Below are 26,307 nucleotides of genomic sequence, written 5' to 3' on the forward strand. Positions count from 1 at the left end.
GAAGTGTAGGTTCCTTGAGGCAGCTCTGTGCTCTTTGTTCAGTATCTCTGCTCTACACATTGGTAAACATTTTTGATGCAACCCTAGGCTTAACTCCAATGATCCAGAAATCTTCCATTACTGTTACATGCTGAATTTTCACATGCCAAAATATCATACACTAGCTGTATGAAATGTAAATGTGTTGCTCTTTGACGGGAATATTTTAATCAACAATTTGCTTGAACTTTTATATCCTTAGGCAAGAGGAATTTTAAAATGTGTAATAAAAGATCAAAGGAAATGTTCAATGGTAGCTCTGGAATTAATAAATGTAAAATCGGTGAGGTATGTTAGAAGTTACACCCAGAGTAAGAAAAATTAATTTATGTCTATTCCAGTCATAAATATTCAGAATCCTATATTCACTTCTGACCGTTCGTCACTTGCATCTTCTATGTTCAGGCGAATTTCAGCGAATTTTGCCTTTTCATATGTCTGAAACTGTGCCCGATTTCTATGATCCCATCACCAGCATCCTAATTCTATCTGAAGTCAGTTTGTATCTTGAACTTCATAGCAGAATCCATTTAACAGGTTTCCTCGATGGTAGTTTTTATTCGTTCCTCCTCAAGCAGAGCATAGTCAGTTTTTCAGTCCTTTTAAATCACAGGCATTTTCGAGCCTAAAATAAAATACTAATAAATTATATTTAAACTTTTAATCCTATTGTTTATATGCCTCAGAAACTTCCTTGAATTTTATTTTTCCCTGTTGTTAGACGTAAGCCACTCATTCTAGTAATCCTCTTAGATTGGCATCCTCACTGGGGTCACCGTTTGTCATGTACACCCCTGTCTTTTCTATTTTTTCTTGCTTTAATCTTGTCTAACCACTCCCTATTGTTCTGGTTATTTAAATCCTTACATTCTCAATCTTTTTTGTTTCAGGACTCCTAAAACCTTTTGTTTATGAGATTTTACCTAACGATGTTTATAATTTTAGAAGTTAAAGATAAAAAATATTTGTTAATGAAATTATACAAAACAGTATTGACCTACTATATGTTTCATAAATAAAATTATAAAAATAAGAAATATTAAATACAAAAAAGTAGCAGAAGGAGTGTCAGTGTTTTATATTTGCAAACCTTCTTAATTTTGGGCTTCATAGCAGACAGATAGGAAAACCCATTTACTTCTACTTCTACATTTGATATGTTACAATCTGCTGTTTTTTTGAGTATATGAAGAAAATCAATTTTACACATAAATGCAGCAGGAAAAGAGAGAACCATGTATATTCCCTGAAATATTTTTGGCACCACTAGGGGTCTTCAAATTATACTTCAAATCTGCTTCTTCAAGTTTCTAGTTAAGACTCTTTATGACTTGGTACTTCCTTCTGAGTTGTTAAAAACATTAATGTATGCATTTTATGCGATCTCATAGAACAAATGTTTAATCTTTTTACTTCCTTATAACTTAGGCCTTGATTTTCTACATCGTAGATTATATTTCATTTATAGTTCCATGTGAAGCGGTAGACTACACCGCTTCAGTACCAAGTTTCTGTAGATTTCCAAGGTTCCATTTCAGTCCACGCTCAACTGTTAACTAGCTGTAGGGCCAGTTTCCTCACCTATTTGTGCCTTAAGTTGTTCATCTTTGTAAGATAAATAATAATAGTACTCACAGGATTGTTTTGAGTTATAAACTATTATATGTGTGTGCACAAATAAACACATTCAAATATATATAACTGAATTGCTTTTTCCTACTGTTATTACTTATTTTTTTTTCTATGTATGGTAAGGAAATTACAGCATGCTTTTCAGCAGTAAAACAACAACTACATTATCTTTTAATTTATATTTATAGCAATATTTTAAATATGAAAATCAGAAGCTATTATTCATAGCATGTGAGATTCAGAAGAGAGGCAGAGTTTTGAAAAATACCAATCTTGCAAAAATGTAAAAAAAAAAAAATTGAGTCCTTTCTGCACAATTACACACAATTAAGTGATCATCTCTTTTAGCTTAATCATAGTCAAATAGTTAATTTTAATGAGCCTTTCCTTAATGAGGTCTACACTTCCTATTCCCTCTGTCATTATGTGTCAGATTCCTAAGGTAATTAAGAAGTTGCCTTAAAAAGGAAAAATAATATTTAGGCAGAGTATGTACACATTTTAAAATATGTTTATTACACTAGACTGCAAAAAAATAAACTTTGAGAACAGCAAATAGCTACTCAAATATCTCACATAACTACGTGATTTCAAAAATATTATTTGGAAATTAAAATTTTGGAAATGAAATGTTATAACTTTACTACTATTTTGAAATGGTGTTGTAGATGTGTCCTCTGATTCCTCCCACACACACACACACACACACACATACACACCACACACACATCACTGTTCTTTACCCTATTTTATTTCCAGCAAGCCTACTCCATTTGAATTATATTCATGTACTCCAAAGTCTCTGTTCTCTGGTTAGACTTCAGCAATGAAAGCATCCTCCAGGATACTGGAGGAAGTGAGGCTGGGAAGGTAGGAGTACCTGCTACATTTTGCCCTTCCCTGCATAATCACCTGTTTAACTGCATTCCTCCATTAAATTACTGGCCAAACTAATCTCTCCTGAGTTCAGTAACTGTTTCTGATCCTTTATTCTTCAGACTCTCTGCTGTTACTTGTTCTGGAAAAATACATGTGATTATTTTTCTTTGCCTTCTAACCAATATGATAAAAAGAAGCAAATGGTACACGCTGAGATTTCCTAACATTTATTTCTTGTTGCATGAGATTCAGTTTCTAATACATTTAGCAACTCTTCAGGTTACACTTAGTAAAAGGAAAAAAATTAACAGGACTTTTAATAATTAAATATGTCAGGCACTGAACTAGATGTCGGGGGATACAAATTAGATGTTGTACCTGTATTTGAATAGCTCATGATTTTTAGGTTCTATTAATAGACTGATACTATCAAACTGTAGTACATGAAACACTTTGAAGCATAACGGACTTCAGAGTTCATCTATTCCAATATTTTACTTTTCTGGATAGAAAAGCTGACACCCAGAGAGTTGATTTTTACTCAATATGTGGTCTTTTCAGTAGTGTTTAATGCTAGTATTTTCTACATTTTACTAACGATAATCTCAGCAATTTTCGAACGTACAGATCCATATATTTTGTTTTCATTTTTATAATTTTGTTGAAATTTTACTTAAGAGCTTACAGAAACAAAGACTTAAAAGCTATAAAACCAACCAAAGAAAATATACAATGTTTATTTCACCATTGTTATGTAAAGAAGAAAATACATAATAGTACCTCCAAAGGAAAAAACTGATATGTTTTGTTTTTCTTGTGAGAAGTATTATAACTTGTTATGCTATGTTATGTTATCTCTATATAAATATAGAGATATATGTAGTAAATATCAATATTTCAATGAGAAAGAATGCTGCAAATTGGAAAATGATATGTATAACACATGCAATAAGCAATAGCTTAATATGTCAAACAATAGACAACTCTTCCTGAGGAAGCCCAGAAACAACGGAGATAAATAGCCTATCAGATTTACAAGGACTTACAGAAAGGATCATCTACAGTGTTCGAGAGTCTCTGTACACAAGATTTCATAACTATTGAAACACAAGAGAGAGAAACAGACCATCTTTTTCTCCGAAATTCATACACACAGAGATTGAGGAAGACTGTGACTTCACAAATAATACATTAGAAAATCTTTGTGTTTCAGTAATCTAGTTAGTATTTTTAGCAGAATATGAACAACTTGGTAATTAAACTCCTTTCACTGTCATAATATTCTTGCTGTTTACTAATATGGATATATCTTACTTTTTTTTTTTTTTTTGAGATGGAGTCTCATTCTGTCTGTTGCCCATGCTGGAGTGCAGTGGCGCAATCTCAGCTCACTGCAACCTCCTCCTCCCAAGTCAAAGCAATTCTTCTGCCTCAACCTCCTGAGTAGCTGGGATTATAGGCATGTGCCACCAAATAGAGCTAATTTTTGTATTTTTAGTAAAAAAAAGGAGTTTCACCATGTTAGCTAGGCTGGTCTTGAACTCCTGACCTCAAGTGATCCACCCGCGTTGGCCTCCCAAAGTGTTAGGCTTGCAGGCTGATATATCTTACTTTTTTTTCCCCCATTTATTTATTTTATTGCATTTTAGGTTTTGGGGTACATGTGAAGAAGATGCAAGATTGTTGCATAGGTACACACGTGGCAGTGTGTAAAGATGTCTTCCTTTGTAAAGTATCTGTTCATATCCTTTGCCCACTTTTGAATGGGTTTGTTTTTTTTCTTGTAAATCTGTTGTAGTTCTTTGTAGATTCTGGATATTAGCCCTTTGTCAAATGGGTAGATTGCAGAAATTTTTTCCCATTCTGTTGGTTGCTGGTTCACTCTAATGATTGTTTCTTTTGCTGTGCAGAAGCTCTGGAGTTTGATTAGATCCCATTTGTCTATTTTGGCTTTTGATGCCTTTGCTTTTGGTGTTTCAGTCATGAAGTCCTTGCCTATGCCTATGTCCTGAGTGATATTGCCTAGGTTTTCCTCTAGGGTTTGTATGGTGGTAGGCCTCATGTTTAAATCTTTAATCCACCTAGAGTTAATTTCTGTATCAGATGTAAGGAAGAGATCCAGTTTCAGCTTTCTGCATATGGCTAGCCAGTTTTCCCAACACCATTTATTAAATAGGAAATCCTTTTACCATTGCTTGTTTTTGTCAGGTTTGTCAAAGATCAGATGGTTGTAGATGTGTGGTGTTACTTCTGAGGACTCTGTTCTGTTCCGTTGGTCTATATCTCTGTTATGGTACCAGTACCGTGCTGTTTTGATTACTGTAGCATTGTACTATAGTTTGAAGTCAGGTAGCAGGATACTTCCAGCTTTCTTCTTTTGTCTTAGAATTATCTTGACTATGCGGCTATCTTTTGGTTCCATATGAAGTTTAAGGTGGTTTTTTTTCCAGTTCTGTGAAGAAAGTCAGTGGTAGCTTGATGGGGATAGAATTGAGTCTATAAATTACTTTGGGTAATATGACCATTTTCACAATATTAATTCTTCCTAACCATGAGCATGGAATGTTTTTTCATCTGTTTATGTCCTCTCTCATTTCCTTGAGCAGTGGTTTGTAGTTCTCCTTAAAGAGGTCCTTCATGTCCTTTGTTAGTTGTATTCCTAGGTATTTTATTCTCTTCACAGTAATTGTGAATGGGAGTTCACTCACAATTTGGCTCTCTGTTTGTCTGTTACTGGTGTATAGGAAAGCTTGTGATTTTTGCACATTGATTTTGTATCCTGAGACTGCTGAAGTTGCTTATTATCTTAAGGAGATTTTGGGCTGAGACAATGAGGTCTTCTAGATAAACAATCATGTCATCTACAAATAGAGACAATTTGACTTCCTTTTTTCCTAATTGAATGTGCTTTCTTTCTTTTTTTTTTTTTTTTTTTTTTTTCTTTCTTTTTTTTTTTTTTTTTTTTTTTGCCTGATTGCTCTGTAGAACTTCCAATACTATGTTGAATAGGAGTGGTGAGAGAGGGCATCTTTGTCTAGTGCCAGTTTTCAAAGCGTATGCTTCCAGTTTTTGCCCATTCAGTATGATATGGCTGTGGGTTTGTAGTAGATAGTTTTTATTATTTTGAGATCTGTTCCGTCAATACCTAGTTTATTGAGAATTTTTACATAAAGGGCTGTTGAATTTTGTGGAAGACCTTTTCTGTATCTGTTGAGATAATCATGTGGTTTTTGCCTTCGGTTCTGTTTGTGTGGTGGATTACATTGATAAATTTGTGTATGTTGAACCAGGCTTGCATCATGGGGATGAAGCCTACTTGATCATGATAGGTAAGGTTTTTGATGTGTTGTTACATTTTGTTTGCCAGTATTTTATTGAAGATTTTTGCATAGAGGTTCATCATGGATATTAGACTGAAATTTTCTTTTTTAGTCGTGTCTCTCCCAGGTTTTGGTATCAGGATGATGTTTGTCTCATAGAATGAGTTGGGGAGTATTCCCTCTTTTTGTATTGTTTGAAATAGTTTCAGAAGGAATGGTACCAGCTCCTCTTTGTACATTTGGTAGAATTCGGCTGTGAACCCATCTGGTCCTGGACTTTTATTGATCAGTAGGCTATTAATTGCTGACTTAAATATGCACCCAATACAGGAGCACCCAAATACATAAAGCAAGTTCTTAACAGCCTACAAAGAGACCCACACAATAATAGTGGGAGACTTTAACACTCCACTGTCAATATTAGACAGATTGATGAGACAGAAAATTAACAAGGATATTCAGGACTTGAACTCAGATCTTGACCAAGCAGACATAATAGCCATCTACAGAACTCTCCACCCCAAATCCACAGAATATACATTCTTCTCAGCACCACATTGCACTTATTTTGAAATTGGCCACATAATTGGCAGTAAAACACTCCTAAGCAAATGCAAAAGAACAGAAAGCATATTAGTCTCTCAGACCGCAGTGTCATCAAATTAAAACTCAGGCTTAAGAAACTCACTCAAAACTGCACAACTACATGGAAACTGAACAGCCTGCTCCTGAATGACATGTGGATAAATAATTAAATGACGGCAGAAATAAAGATGTTCTTCAAAACCAATGAGAACAAAGATACAACGTACCAGAATCTCTGGGACACATTTAAAGCAGTGTCTAGAGGGAAATTTATAGCACTAAATGCACATGAAAATCAAGGAAAGATCTAAAATTGACACCCTGTGATCAAAATTAAAAGAACTAGAGGAGCAAGATCAAAAAAACTCAAAGCCTAACGGAAGACAAGAAATACCTAAGATCAGAGCAGAACCGAAGGAGATAGAGACACAAAAATCCTTCAAAAAAAATCAATAAATCAAGGAGCTGTTTTTTTTTTAAAGAAGATCAACAAAGTAGATCACTTGCCAGACTAATAAAAAAGAAAGGAGACAAAAATAAAATAGATGAAATAAAAAATAATAAAGGAGATATCACCACTGATCCCACAGAAATACAAACTACTATCAGATATTACTACAAACAACTCTATGCACATAAACCAGTAAATCTAGAAAAAATGGATGAATTCCTGGACACTTACACCCTCCCAAGACTAAACCAGGAAGAAGTTGAATCCCTGAATAGACTATTTCAGAGTTTCTATCTAGCAAATCACTTTCTACCTTAAAAATGTTCACAAAAAAAGGCAATGCATCAACAAAAAGTGGCATTATGAGATTCCCAGTTTAACTACTTGGGGAGAACATAGCACTTATGTAGTATTCAAGCCGAAAAGCATAATCTCAATCTATCCATGAGGAAACATCAAGGAAATGCACATTGAAGATTGTTCTATAAAATATCTGGCTTGTATTTTTTAATGAAATTACCGGTAGGCCAAGGAGTTCTTTATTAAAGGAGGCTAAAGAGACTTAACAATGTATACCTATATGACAAGCCTGCACATTCTGCACATGTATCCCAGAACTTAAAGTAAAATTTTTAAAAAGAGCCATAACAATTATCTGAACTGGGTATTATTGGCGCCATAGATGCAATTGGAATACCACCTATAGACAAGGTAACAGGGATGTTTGGTGTTAAATTCTCTGTAGTCAATTACTGTGCTGTGATTGTGCAAATAAATACCCTCCTTCATAAGAAATGTATACAGAAGTATTAAAGGATAAGCAGTCTGGTTTCCTTATGCATGTAACCTATTCTGAAAAGATTCAAAAAAATATAATGTATGTAACGTACAGCTAACTGATTGTTCAATGAAAGAAATGTTCATTATATATAACTTGATGGTTTATAGTCACAGTTATAATTTTACTTTAAATTTGGAATACATTGAAAGTATAGAGTATTCTGGAAATATTAAATCTGAATACATAAATGTTAAATATGCAAATGAAAATTTTTTTTCCTCTGAAACTGAGTCTTGCTGTGTCACCCAGGCTGGAGTGCAATGGCGCAATCTACGTTCACTGCAATCTCCACCTCCTGAGTTCAAGCAGTTCTCCTGCCTCAGCCTCCCAGGTAGGATTACAGACACCTGCCATCACACCCAGCTAATTTTTGTATTTTTAGTAGAGACAGGGTTTCACCATGTTGGCCAGGCTGGTTTCGAACTCCTGACCTCAGGTGATACACCTGCCTTGGCCACCCAAAGTGCTGGGATTACAGGCATGAGCCACTGTGCCCAGCAAAATGGAATTTTAAGAAACACGCACACCTTATATGGCCACCATCCAGAACAATAAATCTAACAGTGCCTCAGAAATCTCCCTGCTGTCTCTACTCAGTTATTATCTCCAAAGGTAAACATTATTTGACCTCTAGATTAATTTTATCTATGTCTGTGTCTCATCTGAATAGAATTATGCTACGATTGCCCTTTTATATATGGCTTTATTCCCTAAGCATTATTTCTGTGAGATTCCTTCATGTCACTACTTATATCAATTGCCTGTTCATTTTCATTGCTCTGTAAAACTATGTTGTTTGAATAAGCAATTATGTATTTATTCATTCTGCAATTGGTGGGCATTGCAGTTTGGGGAATCTTGAAAAAGTTTGCCAAGAAAATTGATGTATTTTAGTGAAGATTTATACATTTTTATTAGATATATTACTAAAAATGGAATTTCTGCACCTACATATGACAAATTCAGATTAATTGGAAACCTCCCAACACTTTTCCAAACCTCACTGCATTCATTAAAATTTCTACCAACGAACAGTGTATCAGAGTTCCAGCTCTTTCAAATCTTCTCAATATACTTTAAAACGTATTTTAATTTTAGCTGTTATAAAAAGCATGGCTATCTTTTAATTTTATAATTAAAACATCTTAAACTGATTTTCTTTTAAGTCCCAGGATACATGTGCAGGACCTGCAGTTTTTGACATAGGTAACCTGTGCCGTAGTGGTTTACCGCCCCTGTCTTTTTTGCTGCCTGACTCTTTTCTGAAGGAGCTACAGCATTTTGCGTTACTACTAGCAGTGTATAAGTTTCCAGTGTATCCAAATCTTTGCTAACACTTGTCCCTATTTTTTGTCTTGATTTATAGACATCCAAGTAGTTTTTATTTGCAATTCTGTGATGACTAATGATGATGAACATGTTTTCATGAATTTATTGGCCATTTACATGCCTTCTTTGGAAAAAATGTCTATTTAGATTTTTGCCCATTTTTAATATTTTTTATTCCCCAGTATCAGTTCTTTAAATGTTAGATATTGGTTTTTTATCAGACACTTAATTTTCATGTTTCCTTCTAGTCTGTGGGTTGTCTCTCCACTTTCTTCATGGTGTCCACAGACTTGCAAACATTTTTAATTTTAATAAAGGCCAATTTACCTACATTTTATTTATTTATTTATTTATTTATTTATTTAGAAAAGGAGTCTTGCTCTATTGCCCAGGCTTGAGTGCAGTGGCACAATCTCGGCTCACTGCAACCTCCGCCTTCTGGGTTCAAGCAATTCTCCTGCCTCAGCCTTTTGGGTAGCTGGGACTATAGGCATGTGCCACCATGCCCAGCTAATTTTTGTGTTTCTTAGTAGAGACGGGGTTTTGCCACGTTTTCCAGCCTGGTCTGAAACTCCTGACATCAGGTGATCTGCCCACCTCAGCCTCCCAATATGCTGGGATTACAGGTGTGAGCCACCATGCCCAGCCTTTATTTTTTGCTTCTGTTTTTTAGCTGTTATATGTAAGAAGCCTTTATCTAAATCAAAGTCACAAGGACTTAATCTTATCTTTTATTTGAAAAGCTTAAAAAATAGTTTATACATTTAGTTCTGTGATTCCCTTTGAGTTAAGATTTACATTGTAAGGAAAGAGTCCAACTTCATTCCTTTGTCTCTGGGCATCTAGTCCTTCCAGCTCTAGGTGTTGAAAATACTGTTTTTCTCCATTGAATTGTCCTGAAACCCTTGTTAAAAATCAATTGACCACAAATGTAAGGGTTTATTTGTGATATTAGTACCATAGAGTCTTAATTCTGTAGCTTCATAATAAATTTTGAAATTGTGAATTATTTTGTTCTTCTTGATGCAATTATAAATGAAGTAGTCTTAATTTCATTTTTGGACTGTTAATTGCTTTCATATAGAAATGTAATTAGTTCTTATAATAATCTTGTACATTTTAACCTTGTTAAACTCATTTATTAGTTACAATAGGTTTTTAGTGGAATCCTTAAGAGTTTATACAAGAGCATATGAGATGCAAATAGAGATAATTTAACTTCTTCCTTTCTAATTGGAATGCCTTCAATTTCATTTTCTTTCCTAATAATCTTGGCTAGAACCTTGAGTATTCAACAAGTATAATGTTGAATAGAAGTAGCAAATCTGGCATCTTGGCATTCTTTCAGGCAATTTCTGTTGTATGCTTCTTTTCCCATGTGATTTGTCACATTTTTTAAAATTCAGATTCATAAATTTTTGTTGAAAATTGAACATTTTGGATTAAGTATTTTATTAACTCTGAATATTTTCCATTCTTTATTTACGGAGCTTATATTGTTGCTGCTATTGTTTGTTGCTGATTTAGTGACTCAGCTTGACTGTTTCAGTAATGTATTTCCCATGCAGTGTGAAGGGTCTGATGCTGCTGCTTAGCGGTTGCAGTCCTAGGCGTGTCCACAGACCCTGGGATGACAGTGGTTTTAACTCTTTCATTGTTGCTTTCCCTCATTTCTCTTGCTATCATACCAATTTCTTAGACTCCATTTATCTTCAGACAGTTGCGTTACTGTACAATCTGGAGCAGAATTTGCTTCACAGTCTGATCCAACTAAATCTGCGTCCCTTTGCCTGGGTAGTTTCGAGGTTATATTTTGAAGTTTGTTTGATCCCAAGAGAGCTCCTTTTGGCTCTTCCATATCTTGAGTTTTCTTGGTAAACTAACTTCCTGGCATACGATTAGCTTATTGTTCTGATGACACTATCATCCTCCTCTAAATAAGTTACCACCATATCTCAATTGTTTTTAAAAGTGTTCTTTGGCGTAAACTACTTCACATGCTGTTATCAGCAAAGCCAGTTCCTACTAGGAGAACTCTGAAGCTCTCCGCTGTGTGGCCTCCCTCCTTGGTCATAGTATCTGAGCCACTGCTCTAGAACTCAGAAGTAATCTCTCTTGGAGTAACACTCCTTCTTTATGAGATGGGAGTTGGCTGACTATGGTAGAGTCTGTTTTTAGCTTGCCTCTCCTGACATGGAAACTTCAACCTTCTGACAAGTTTGGGTAAAAATGATCAAGTATCAGTATTCTCAGTCTGCCATGTCTGGGGTACATTTTTTATTTAAGTGCTGGGTGGAGAACAGGAGCTCCCAAACTCCCCAGCCTCATTTGACTGGATATATGTGTCTTCAACAAACAGCTGTACAGAAAGAAATGTTGCATCCCTTGACCAAGGGCAAGATAAGAGAGACCTATTATCTTGGCTGTAATTGCCTGGAGTGAAGCTTTCGTTGTGTTGACCTGGAAGGGAATAGGAGAGTAAATTGCGGCTTAGTTGCTGCAGGTTCTAGCTCTTTTATTTTTTCTGATAATTAGTAGATTAAATGAATAAATGTTCCTTTATTTGCTGCCCTTAGGACAATTTCCAATCTCTCTCTCACTACATGTTACTGTGTGTGTGTGTGTGTGTGTGTGTGTGTGTGTGTGTGTGTGTGGTGTAATTATTTAATAATTTCGACCAATAACATTTATTTCACTGAAGAGTGGGTCAGTAGAGCTCTTCCTATCCTTTTTCTGGAAATGAGTCTATTATAAGATAAATAATTTAAATAGCACAATCATTAAAAATCTTTATTTGGGAAGCCTCAAACATACACATACATATACATATACATATACATATACATATACATATACATATACATATACATGCCAAGGTTTATATCTAGTTCTTGCAAATTTTTAACTAATACTTACTTTCCACTTCTCAAATGTAAATATTACATTCTACCATTTTGTGAAAAAAGAATTTCAAGTACAACTTTTGTAGGAGCTGATTCACAGTAATATACATTTGACAAAAATTTATTTAATTGTATACATAAATCATTCAATAATGTTTATATAAATATAGGGGGTTAAATTGATTTATTTACTTAACTCACTTTCTCTAGCTATATATATTTATACTTAGTTTATGTTATTTAAGTACAATATACTGTAACATAAAGTTCTACCTTTGGTTTCTTATATAACATCCCAAATTTTATTCAGGAAAAATCTTCTGATAAGCAATGATAAAATAAAAATTTTAAACAGAAAGATACTTCAAGTTTTCTCCCACTCTGTAGCTCTATTCATTCTTGCCATGTCTCTCAGTTCTGCAAATTCACATTTGTGTGAATATACTCATAATATTTGATGCTGTTATTGCCATTTTTATTGGGAGGTCTTGAGAGTTATTATTACTGTATGATGTGGTTTGGCTGTGTCCCCACCCAGAATCTCATCTCAAATTATAATTCCCATAATCTCCACGTACTAATGGCAGGAAGAGGAGAAGTTTATTATATCATGGGGCCGTTTCCCCCATGCTGTTCTCATGATAATGAGTGAGTCTCAGGAGATCTGATGGTTTTATAAGCACCTGGAATTTCCCCTGTTTTCACTCACTCTGTCCTGCTGTCCGGTACAAAGGTGCCTGCTTCTCCTTGGCCTTCCACCAGGATTATAAGTTTCCTAAGCCTCCCAAGCAATGCGAACTATGAGTCAATTAAACCTCTTTTCTTTATAAATTACGCAGTCTTGGGGTTTTTCTTCATAGCAGCATGAGAACAAACTACTACACTATATTTTCATCAACAAATTTGAAGATTCATTGTAAATTAAACACTTTATAATGTATAAAAAAATTATAACTTCAATAAAAATTTATAAAAATCATCTCAAAACTGAAGGTTAATGGTTAATCCATAAAAGCCCTTTTTCTTTATTCTCAATTCTTTTGTTTGTATTATATTTTTATCTTGAAAAAAGTAATTTTTTCACCTATTCAACTGTATGTTCTACTAGGGGGAAGAGGATTTTTGCCCGTGATTCCCTGCAGAAAAGGAAAACTTACTAGTTGATATTTATACTGAAAATTAATTTTCCATTGTACCATATGATTAATCGTTCTGTAAAATAGCATCATTTCCATGGCTCTCGGTAAGAAACGTTACTCTTTACCAATTTCATGTCACATTCAAATCAAAGTGCTGCTATATTCACAAGAACTGGCAATTGTTATAACTGAGAAATGACTATAAAATGTCAGGGAAAAATATAGAGACATGGAAAATTATAAAATATGAAAAAAAAACACCCTAAGTATAATGAATTAGATCTTGCACACAGGTCAATCAGTTTTTTTTTTTTAATTTTAATACCCTTTAGTGCTTCACAGTATATAGAAAAGCCTATATCATGATATGTTTTGGTGGGTAAATAGCAGCATTCATGAACTAATGCTGTCAGTGTTATTGTATGTGCTTACACAGAATATATCATGATGTTATGCAACAAGAGACTGACTTTCATTACAGGATATGACTAAAAGTGACTTGGGCCATTAAATAAACTGTAAACCAAGCCCTTTGATCCAACCAGGCACAGGAAATATGACAGGCCAGGCAATTTCTTCCAGGGGAATAATTTATTCTAACAGTAAAAGTCCTACTTAGCTTATATAACCTTCAAACTCCAATCTACTCAACGAGAATGCTGCCGTTATTTGATAAATTTTAAATTGGTAAACAGGCTGGTCTATGTATGTATTTTCAAAGGTACCTTCTCAATTAGAGTTTGTAATCCCAGAATGCTTATTTCAGTTCTCTCAAGGCTGTCTGCGTTTTAACTGAATTAATTGCTTTTGGTAGCTGGTGCATAAAAAGAAGCCTTATATTTTAGAAATTGTAGGCATAAAAGAAAAGACAGACATGGTACTGAGGATTAAAATTATTTACTGTGATATTGTTAGCAGTAAATAAACAGGAATACATTTAAACTTTTTCTCACCTATTCAAAGTAATAGAGGATTCTGAAGTGCAACTAAAAATGTTTTTTCAATTAAAAAAGACTTCAAGATTTTTATGTTTTAGTTATATCTAAGAACTTACTTATCAGGAATAATTAATACTCTAAAGCATTGTGTTAGAGAGAGTGACCTCATTTAGTTAATGTTATTTAAAATAAAACAAGGCAATTTGATGATTAAAACTTTAGCTGATCCATCCATACATCAAATAGAAGTCTTGAAATATTTTTACTGTTAATTTTTTATAACATCTTTATCATTGAGAAGAATATGAAGACCATCTGATTCAACCTTATGCAAAGCTCAATTTTTTTTCTGCAGTGTCCTCAGAGAAGAAAAGGAATTATTTCACCAAATCTTATCTTGTTCTCATTGATTCAAGCACTGGCCTTTGGGGTAAGACAGAATAAGCCAAGCTCCCTTTCAAAATATTGAGGAAAATGCACTAATTATAGCAAAATAGACACAGGTTGTGCATATCAATTTAAAAAAGAATTTATGTTAAATCTATGTAAGAATGGCTTGTTTTAAACTACATATGTTGCACCATTTTCAAAAGTGTATTATTATATATAACCAAATACATCTGCCAATTGCAAATAATTTATTAAATATGGTGTTCAAACCCAGGTGGGATTTGTAACACTCTATTTATCCAAAAACAATGGCTGGGCTCAGTGGCTCACACTTGTAATCCCAGCACTTTCGGGGGTCAAGGTAGGCAGATCATTTGAGGTCAGGAGCTTGATGCCAGCCAGAGCAACATGGTGAAACCCCATCGCTGTTATAAATACCAAGAATTATCTGGGTGTGGTGGTATGTGCCTGTGATCTCAGCTACTTGGAAGGCTGAGACAAGGGAACTGCTTGAACTTGGGAGGCAGAGATTGCAATGAGCCGAGATCACACCATTGCCCTGTAGCCTGGGAGACAGTGAGACTAAATCTCCAAAAAAAAAAAAATAAAAGATTCCACGTGATTAAAAACGTTCCACATGATTAAAATGACTTTTTCTCCTACCTTAAACAATATATCCAAGTGTGGTTTTCCATTTGCTTTGTGCATCACCTGTATATGAATCTCTAAATTCCCTGCCTCACTCCTTTCTGAAAGTCACTGCAGATGTTACCTGTGATTGTCAGCGATGTCCTTCTCATTTTCAGTTCTGTTCCACTTCTCTCACCCACTCTCAGCGTTTCCTGAAACTTTCTTAGCATCCTTATCTGCTCACTCTGACAGTCACAGATAGATGATGAAGATTCTTATCCATATTACTGAAGCATGCTTAGTTTCTGTACACATTTAGAAAATTAAATTCTCAATCATGATTTCATGAAGCTTTAACTTCTTCAACTTACTTTTTAATTTTTTTCTTTCCTTGTTAGAAAAATATATTTCACACCTAGTATGATAATATTCTAAGAATATCTTTAGAGAATAATAATAATAACAAGGAGAGCCACAGAGCCCACTGTCAGCTTTATCAGTTCTCACTCTGAAGTTGTCCAGCACCAGCAAAATATTGGGCTCTTACAACGTCTGAGAAATTGCAATAGCAAATTACTTCCTAGTCTCAAATCACTCAGCAGCAACTTCAAAATTCCAAAGAGCCATCATAGTATTTGCTACAGAACTGTATATTTTTATTCAAGTAAACATAAAACTCCAAACTGTTCCTCACACCTAATATTTATGTAGGCAAGTGAAACAAACAGCCATACTATTATCCATTAAAGAGTAGCTACTGAGCTGCTGAACATCCACAGGGGCCTTTCCAAGTTTTTCTTTTTTTTTTTTAAAGTGTCCCACTTTTGTTCCAAGTTTTCTGGATATAATTCCATAGATTTAAATCCATCATACAAAAACAAAAACAAGGAAAAAGGAAGTCAAAATCAGAGGCAGGCATTTGTGAAGCCAAATGTGAAAAGTTTGACACATCGAATATAAGAATATATGAGTCTTTGGGAACTTGCAGGGTTAATTAAGGGAAGGGTTGAGAAATGCACAGTAATATGAATTCAAAAGACGATTTTAAACAGAAAGTCAGGCAGTGAGGATGGGAAAGCTTTAGGAAAGATCTAGGTCATGAAATAGATGGGACCAACAGGAGCTGAAGGAATTCAAAGAGCTGCTGGGCTTGAACTTCCAAGTAACCTAAGAGGCAAGAACCTCCACTCTGTGAAACTGGCTGAAAGAAGATGAAAGGTTTGAGGGGAGTTTGAGAAAAAGTAATTGGCACTCCAGAAGACGTGAAAAGAAGCCAATTAAGGATAAATAAAAAGATTGCTGAGTAGGGCTGAATATCCAGCCAAGGTTGGAAATCATAAATTTTGATGAGGCAATTAACACTGTTATGTGATTTCTCTGTATTAAGCCTTGACTGCCCAGGGGCGGGGGACATTAACCTGATGAAGGGGCATTCAGGGATAATGAGAGAATGCAAAAGGGGAAGGATGAGAGGCTGCTTTAAGGTACACTATTAGTGTCTAAGTTGTTCTTCATGCAATTTCGAGGGTCCTTACACTAATATTAATAACTATGATTTTTTAAAAGTGTCCACTATATGTTAGGCTTATGTTTCACATGTAAAGCGTTAGTTAACAGTTAACATCCCTCTTCTTTTTTCTCCCTCTCCCGTTTTTTTTCTTTTTTTGGACACAGAGTCTCGCTCTGTCACCCGGAGTGCAGTGGCACTGTCTTGGCTCACGGCAACCTCTGCCTCCTGGGTTCAAGTGATTCTTCTGCCTCAGCGTCCCGAGCAGCTAGGAATACAGATGCATGCCACCACGCCCTGCTAATTTCTATATTTTCAGTAGAGATAGGGTTTCACGGTGTTGGCCAGGCTGGTCTCCAGCTCCTGACCTCGTGATCCGCCCACCTTGGCCTCCCAAAGTGCTAGGATTACAGGTGTGAGACGCTGTGCTCAGCCAACGCCCTCTTTTCAAATTGGCTACTCAGAGCTTGAAAAGGTTGATCAACATTCCAATGTGACACAGTCACAATTATTATGTCCTGACTCAACTACAAGCTTGTTTACTTTATGTTCTTTTGCTCTTCTGTAGGCTTTATTAGTTGACAGTCTCAAGATTTGACTTTAACATTCAGGACATACAATGAAATGAGAGGATGCCTTCTTATACAAGTGTATTCAGTTTGTGACAGTTTAGCTACACAATTCTGATATGTACACTTCCTTGAATGTATTTTATTCTTTAGTATGAAACTTTAAAAACTGAATGAGAACACTGAGGTTGAGTAAATCTGCCTAAGAAGTTCTGAAACAAATCAGAAGATCATTTTTATTGGCAAATATGATATATAACAATATTTTGCCTGTATTACCAAATCTTCTCCAAGGTTTCACTTTGTACTAAGTACATTATTTGGGGTGAAACAGTTTATTTCTAGGGTCTCAGATTACTTCATCTGTAATCCATTTGTTTTGTGCTGCTATAACAGAATACCAAGGACTGAGCAATTTATATACTTACAGAGATAATAAATGTCCTTGGCCCACAATTCTGGAGGCAGGGAGGTAGCTGCTGGGCACCTAGTGAAGGTCTTCTTGTTGTATCTTCCCACAGTGGAAGGCAAGAGAGTGAGAGAGAGAAAGGGAGCCAAACTCATCCTTTTATCAAGAACTAACCCTCTCTCATGATAATCCACTTATGGAGGTGAAGTCTTCAGGACCTAATCACCTTTTAAAGGTTCTACTTCAACACTGTTGCACTGGAGACTAATTTTCCAATATGTAAACTTTGGGGGAGGCATTCAAACCATAGCATTGCTGTACTCTCAGATTACCTATCTGTAGAATAAATTTAGAATTTAATTATAAGGAGTCTTTTTTTTATTTACTTGCATTTGAATTTCAGGAGTACATGTGTAGGTTTGCTACATAGGTAAACTTGTGTCATGGGGGTTTGCTGTACAGATTATTTCATCACCCAGATGTTAACCCCGGTACCCATTAGTAATTTTTTTTTCATTTTTTTCATTATTATACTTTAAGTTCTGGAATATATGTGCAGAACGTGCAGGTTTGTTACACCTGTGCCATGGTAGTTTGCTGCACCCATCAACCCATCATCTACATTAGTTATTTCTCCTAATGCTATCCCTCCCCTGGCACCCCACCGCCTGACAGGCAATGTTGTGTGATGTCCCTTCCCTGTGTCCATGTGTTCTCATTGTTCAACTCCCATTTATGAGTGAGAATATGGGATGTTTGGTTTTCTGTTCCTGTTAGTTTGCTGAGACTGATGATTTCCAACTTCATCCATGTCCCTGCAAAGGATATGAACTCATTCTTTTTTATGGCTGTGTAGTATTCCATGCTGTATATGTGCCACATTTTCTTTATGTGTCTGTCATTGATGGGCATTTGGGTTAGTTCCAAGCCTCTGCTATTGTGAACACTGATGCAATAAACATACATTTTCATGTTCCTATTAGTAATTTTTTCTTATCCTCTCCCTCCTCCCACCTTCTACTCTCTGAAAAGCCTTAGTATGTGTTGTTCCCCTCTATGTGTCCATGTGTTCTCATCATTTAGCTCCCACTTATAAGTAAGAAGATGCAGTATTTGGCTTACTGTTCCTGTATTAGTTTACTAAGAATAATGGCCCCTAACTCCATCCATGTCCTGCAAAAAACATTATTTCATTCTTTTTTATGGCTGCATAGTATTCCATGATGTATGTGTACCAATTTGTGTGGCATAGTTCTAATCCATCTATTTAAGTTTTTCTTTGTTGTTCCTTTCCTTCCATTTTGATTTGAGGTATGTAAAGTTTGGATAAGAGCATGCTTGAGCTTTATGATATATTCAAGGATAAAGTATTATTACAGGAATTAGTTCTGGGAACTAATTCTATTACATATATTAAAACACAGTCACGGAGACTTTCAAAAATAAAATGTGGATTTTAAAAGAAAGTTCAGTAAAGACCTAATCTATTCATTTAAGTTGAACTGAATCAATGATAGTACTTTCAGATAAAAAAAAAAAATTCAAAGCTACTAAGGAGAGATGCTGTTCACAAGGATTTCTTGCAGTGTGAAAAACTGACTACTGTCATAGGGGCAGGGGAACTATTTCAGTAGGGGGAGTTCTCTGACTGTAGAAGCGTCAAAAGTTTCAAGCATTAGGCAAAAAAGGGGTGGGGGTTTATTTTATAGGGGTGAGTACATAAGCCTAAAATCCTTTTTGGGGAAGTGGAAAGAAAGGGCAGTGTGAAGAGATGGTGGTTCTGGGGATGTTTACCCTAAAGCCAGCCATTTTCCAGAAGAGGCTGTTGAGAAGGGGTTGTAAGATGGGCCACAGGTTCAGGAACTTAGAAGACAGATAATAACTTAATCAAAGTTTGCTTAGTAAGCATATGTGCCAGCTGATCAATGGGAACAAGCAGTTCAGCTTACCATTTATGAAAGAAAGAGTGAAAATTTAGAGGGACTTTGTCTGAACTTGCCATAGGGAAACAAAGGGCACATCCATCTTAATAAGTCCTGTAAGGAAAAGTGCTTGTTAGAAATAAGCTATTTTCCAGTATGTGAGGGTTGGGAGATTTCTTAATCTCGGCTGTTTTTCAGGATCACTGGGCTGAGGTAGAAGTCAAAGTTTTCGGAACTGTGCTGTATTTAGTACACATTTAAAAAGTTTCATTGAAAGAATATAATCACAATATATAGGGAAACTCTAAAAATATATGTTTATTATTTAATTATGTGTAGTGACTCAATAGGAAACTCACATTCAGCATGTTTTTTAATATAACAATGACAATGATGTGAAATGCCTTAGTGCATCCAAGTATATAGGTATACTTGGTATATAGGTACTAGAATTTTCAGTATAAAATGAGCTCTATATTCAGAAAAAATAAATATAATTAGAATCCAGTTTTTTATGTTGACTAAAACATTTGTATTAAAAACAATTAGAAAAATGTACCCCAGCTGTATATTTTTCTACAGCGTTACACAACCTGAAAATAATTTGTATCTCTAATTTAAAGGAGTAAAAAGAAAGTCATCTAGAAGAACAGATTTGAACTTGTATTTTTAAAAAGATGTATATATTTTTAATTATATATTTCAATAATTATGCTCTATAATGTCCATCTACATAAGATCTATTTACACCTGTTTCTCAGAAGTGATTAAATAATTTTATACAGACATTCTTTCCTATTATTTTAAAGCTGAATTAATATAAAAATGTACAGTGGTGACAAGAAGCTCATTCATATTCATATCGTGTAGTTCTCATGTCTAGCATCTGTTTTCATGTTTTCTTTGCTTTTGTAGCTCCGGTTTTCTTAATAAATTGACATTTTACTTCTGCATTTATAAAGTAATTTCTAGTTCTGATCATCCTGTCAAATGTGGTCAATATGTTACTGACCCATTCAGCAATGTTACATTCACAATTCTTCCTTGAGAAACCTGATGCTGGGTCTCTCGCCTCAAGATCCTGAAAATATCATGAAATATAGAGGATAAACAAAGTGGATCTACTGTGTGATTATATTGATTCCACTTACTATCTCCTGGAGTGTATGAATCTGTGTCATCAACTTTTAAAGCAAAATAAAATGTATTCGTTTAGAAAAACCTAATGCCTATAAAGAGAAATATCAAAGGGAGATATTTAGCATATAATTACATTTGTTAAGCTCCAATATTGCTTTACTGTGTTTTTAACTGTAACAGAAGAGATTTTTCAATTATCAATTTTTATGCTAACCATTCTTTAAATTAACTGTATGAGACGTGAATAATCAGTTTTATTAAAACATGGGAATATTGAGGGTGGGAGGGATTAATTAACTTTAGTGACAGTGCACACTCTGGAGTCATAGTAGGAACTGAAATGTGGAGCTCTTCCATACATGAAACACGTACTTTACCATTTTTCTTTCTCTACATTGTAGCTTCAAATAGATTTATCAGCTAATAAATTTAGTAATATCCACAGTAATATACAGGCATACATCATTTTATTTCAATTTGCTTTCTTTTGCTTTAGAGATGTTACATGTTTTGCAATGTTATAATGTTATTAACATTCCAGTTAGACTTTTCAGTTATTTTTAAATGAATTATCATAGACTGTAGTCACCTTGTTGTACTGTCAAATACCAGATCTTATTCGTTCTGTCTAACCATACCCTCTTCCACCCTCTCCTCACCACCCTTCCCAGCCTCTACTTACCATCCTTCTGCTCTCTATCTCCATGAATTTAATTATTTTAATTTTTAGCTCTAGCAAATGAGTGAGAACACTGAAAGTTTGTCTTTCTGTACTTGGTTTATTTCACTTAACATAATGTCCGTCATTTCCATCCATATTGTTGCAAATGACAGCATCTCATCATGGCTGGACAGTACTCCATTTTGAATATGTACGTTTTCTTAATCCATTCTTCTGTTGATGACCCCTACGTTGCTTCGAAATCTTGACTCCTGTAATGAACAGGGAAGTATGGATGTATCTTTGCTATACAAATTTCATTTCTTTTGGGTCTGTACATAGCAGTAACATACTAAATCATGTGGTGGTTCTATTTTTAGTTTTTAGAAAAACCTCCACACTGTTCTCCACAGCAGCTGTACTAATTTATATTTCTACCAACAGTGTACAAGTATTCCCTCTTCTCTACATCCTCACCTGACTTTTGGATAAAAGCCATTTTAACTAGGCTGAGATGATATCTCATGGTAGTTTTGATTTGCATTTCTCTGACAATCAGTGATGTTGAGCACATTTTCATATGCCTTTTTGCCATTTGTCTTTTCTTCTTTTGAGAAATGTCTATTCAGATGTTTTGCCTAGATTTTAATTGAATTATTACACTATTTCCTATTGATGTATTTGAGCTCCTTATACTTTCTGGTTATACATCCCTTGTCAGAGGGATAGTTTGCAAATATTTTCTTCCATACTGTGGATTAGCTCTTCACTTTATCAATTGCTTCCTTTGTTGTGTAGAAGCTTTTCTTTAATTGTACTTTAGGTTCTGGGGTACATGTGCAGATCACGCAAGATTGTGGCATAGGGACATATATGGCAAAGTGGCTGCGCAGAAGCTTTTTAACTTGATGTGATGACATTTGTCTGTTTTTGTTTTGGTTCCCTGTGATTGCAGAGTATTAACTCAAGAAATATTTGTCCAGACTCATGTCCTGGAGAGTTTTCACAATGTTTTCTTGCAGCAGTTTGATAGTTTGAGGTCTTAGGTGTAAGTCTTTTTTCATTTTGATTTGATCTTTGTATATGGCAAAAGATAGGGGTCTAGGCCCACGGTGGACTTCAAATTAAACTGTGAAGTTATATTAATAGTAACCAAAATAGCATAGTACTGGCATAAAAGCAGACACCTAGACCAATGGAACATCATAGAGAACCCAGAAACAAATCCACACATGTAGAGTGAACTTATTTTTGACAAAGGTGCCAAGAACACGCATTAGGGAAAGAACAATCTCTTCAATAAATGGTGCTGGGAAATGTATATTCATATGCAGAAGAATAAAACTAGACCCCTATATTGCTTTTTCTGGCGGGGGAGAGTTGTTTGTTTGTTTGGTTTTTAAGAGGGAGTCTTGCTCTGTCTCCCAGGCTGGAGTGCAGTGGTGCAATCTGGGCTCACCACAACTTCCACCTCCCGGGTTCAAGGGAATTCTCCTGCCTCAGCCTCCGGAGTAGCTGGGATTACAGGCATGTGCCACCATGCCCAGCTAATTTTGTATTTTTAGTAGAGACAGGGTTTCTCCACGTTGGTCAGGCTGGTCTTGAACTCCCGGTCTTGGTCTTCCCTCCTCAGCCTCACAAAGCGTTGGGATTACAGGCATGAGCCACCGTGGGCCTAGACCCCTATCTTTTGCCAGATTTCTCCAGTTTTGTTCTTTTTGCTCAAGATGTCTTTGGCTTTCTGGATCTTAAATTCCTACAAATTTTAGGATTCTTTTCCTCTGAAGAATGTCATTGGTATTTTGGAAGGGATTGCATTGAATCTGTGGATTGCCTTAAGGAGTATGGACATTTTGACAAATTTGACTCTTCCAATTCATGAACATAAAATATTTTTCCAGGTTTTTTTTTGTGTCCTCTTCAACTTCTTCCATCAATATTTGATAGTTTACATTGTAGAGATCTTTCACTTTTTTGTTTAAGTAAATTCCCAGGTATTTTATTTTGTTTGTAGCTGTTGTAAATGCAATTGCTTTCTTGATTTCTTCTTCAGATTGCTCCTGTTGACATATAGAAATATTCCTGATTTTTGCATGTTGATTTTGTATTTTGTATCCTGCAAATTTACTGAGTTTTTTTTATTAGTTTTAATAGTTTTTTGGTGAAGTCATTAGGTTTTGGAAAATATAAGATCATATTATCTGCAATAAAGAGTAATTGGACTTCTTTCTTTCCAACGCAGATGCTCTTTAGTTCTTTCTCTTGTCTGATTGCACTAGCTAGGACTTCCAGTACTGTGTTGAATAACAGTGACAAAAGTAGCATTCTTGTCTTATTCCAGATGTTACAGGAAAGGCTTTCCATTCTTCCCATTATGTATGATACCAGCTATGGACCTACAGTATGTGACTTTTATTATGTTGAGCTATGTTCATTTTATGTCCAGTTTTTGAGAGCTTTTTTATCTTGATAGGCTGTTAAATTTTATCCAAGGCTTTTTCAATATCAATTGAAATGATCTTGTAATTTTTTTGTCTTTCACACATTGGTTTGAGTACGTTGAACCACATTTGCATCCCTGGCATAAATCCTACTTGGTAATTATAGCTGACCTTTGTAATATGTTGTTGAATTTCATTTCTTAGTATTTTGTTGAAGTTTTTCTCACCAATGTTCACCAGGGATATTGGCCTATAGTTCTCTTTTCTTGCTGTATCTTTGTCTGATTTTGGTATCAAGGTAATACTGGCCTCATAGAATGAATTTAAAAGTGTTCCCTCCTCCTTTATTTCTTGGACTAGTGTTAGTAGAATTTACATTCTTTAAATGCTTGGTAAAATTACGCAGTAAAGTCATCAGGTTTTGTGCTTTTCTTTGCTGGGAGATAGCTTATTCTGGCTTTTATGTTATTTTTTATTGATCTGCGCAGAATTTGTATTTCTTCATGGTTCAGTCTTGGTAGACTGATTGTGTTCAGGAATTTATCCATGTCTTCTAGGTTTTCCAATCTATTGGATATAGTTGCTCATAATAGAATCTAATGATCCTTTGAATTTCTGCAGTATCCATTATAATGGCTATTTTTTCATTTCTAACTGTATTTACTTGAGCCTTTTTTCTTAGTATGGCTAGAGACTTGTCAATTTTGTCTTATCTTTTCAAAAAAAAAACTTGATTTCATTGATCTTTTATAATGTTCAATTTCAGTTTTATTTCTTTCAGCTCTGATTTTTATTATTTATTTTATTCTAATAATTTTAGGTTTGATTTACTCTCACTGTTTTAAGTCTTTAAGATGCATATTAGGTTGTTTATTTAAAGTTTTTCTGTTTTTCAATGTAGGCACTTACTGCTGTAAACTTTCCTCTTAGTACTGCTTTTCCTGTATCCCATTGATTTTGGTATTTTGCGTTTCTCTTATGATTTGTTTCAAGAAATTTTAAAATTTCCTTCTCAATTTCTTCATTGACTCACTGGTCATTCAGGAACATATTGTTTAATTTCTAAGAAATAAGTTTTTTAAGTAAAGAGCTGCCATAGATTGTGATTCCTCTGACGGCTCAGGGCAAAGGAAATTGAAAACCTTTTGGAAAAGCTTCACCATTCCAGATGCCATTGAGAGTATTTGTGATTCATGAGGTAGTAAAAATATCAACATTAATAGGAATTTGGAAGAAGTTGATTCCAACCTTCACGGATGACTTGCAGGGATTTAAGACTTCAGTAGAGGAATAACTGCAGTTGTGCAACAATAGCAAGAACATTGTAATTAGAAGTGAAGCCGGAGGATGTGACTGAATTGGTTCGACCTCATTATAAAACTTGAACCAATTAGGAGTTGCTTCTCATAAATGAGCAAATAAAGTGGTTTCTTTAGGTAAAACTATTCCTGGTGAAGATGCTGTGAACATTGTTAAAATGACAACAAAGTGTTTATAATATGATGTAACCTGAGTTGGCAATCCAGTGACAGGATTTGAGAGGAATGGCTCTAATTTTGAAAGAAGTTTTGATGTGGGTAAAATGCTATCAAACAGTATCACAAGCTACAGAGAAACTGTTTGTGAAAAGAAGAATCAATTGATGATGTGAATTTCACTATTGTTTTATTTTACCAAATTTATACAGCCACCTCAGCCTTCAGCAACCACTATCCTGATCATTCAGTGGCCATTAAGATCCAGGCAAGCCCCCCCAGCAACACAAAGATTGAGACACACTAAAGTCTCAGATAATCATTAGCATTTTATTGCAATAAATTGCTTTAAATTAAGGCATGTACATACTTTAGACATAACTCTACTGCCCTCTTAATAGACACAGTATAATGTGAACATAGCTTTTCACTGGGAAACCGGAAGGTTCTGTGTGATTCTCACTACTGCAGTATTTGCTTTATTGTGGTGGTCTGGAACCAAACCTGGAATATCTCTAAGACGTGTGTATATTATATCGAGCATTTACTAAGGGCAGCATTGCTCTCAATCAATTAAGTTTGACTTAGGTCCTATGCTGAATTACTGTTTAATAAAATTATAATACATATAATGATCAGTAATGATTAGGGTAAATTGTATGAAGAACAAATATATGTTGAAGCCAGAAAATAATCTGAGAAACAAACAAGAACCATGCAGAACCATGACGGAGAAGCCACTTTGGTCTAGGTTGAACTGAAAATATGTTCCTCTATTTCATCCAACCTTTCATAATTATTTTGCTGTGAACCTTCATATACCCATTTTTGGTGCACATCTGTTTACGTTTCTGACTAATATATACCTAAGATTGGAATTGCTGAAGCATGATTATCTGTAGCTTTGGCCTTAGTGTATTTATAGAACAATGTTACAACATTATAAATCATTTGGCAGACTGCATTTGCTAAGGTTTTCTGATTCACACATTTTCAATGAGTTATTTACCATTACACTGTAGTGACTTGACTGCAATAGAATGCTGATAGCCCAAACATTCAAATAGCAACTGAAACATTCTCAGCACATTACCATATCTGTTGAGA

This window comes from Cebus imitator, unplaced genomic scaffold (assembly GCF_001604975.1).
Source record: "Cebus imitator isolate Cc_AM_T3 unplaced genomic scaffold, Cebus_imitator-1.0 Scaffold542, whole genome shotgun sequence".
In the NCBI taxonomy this organism is placed as follows: Eukaryota; Metazoa; Chordata; class Mammalia; order Primates; family Cebidae; genus Cebus; species Cebus imitator.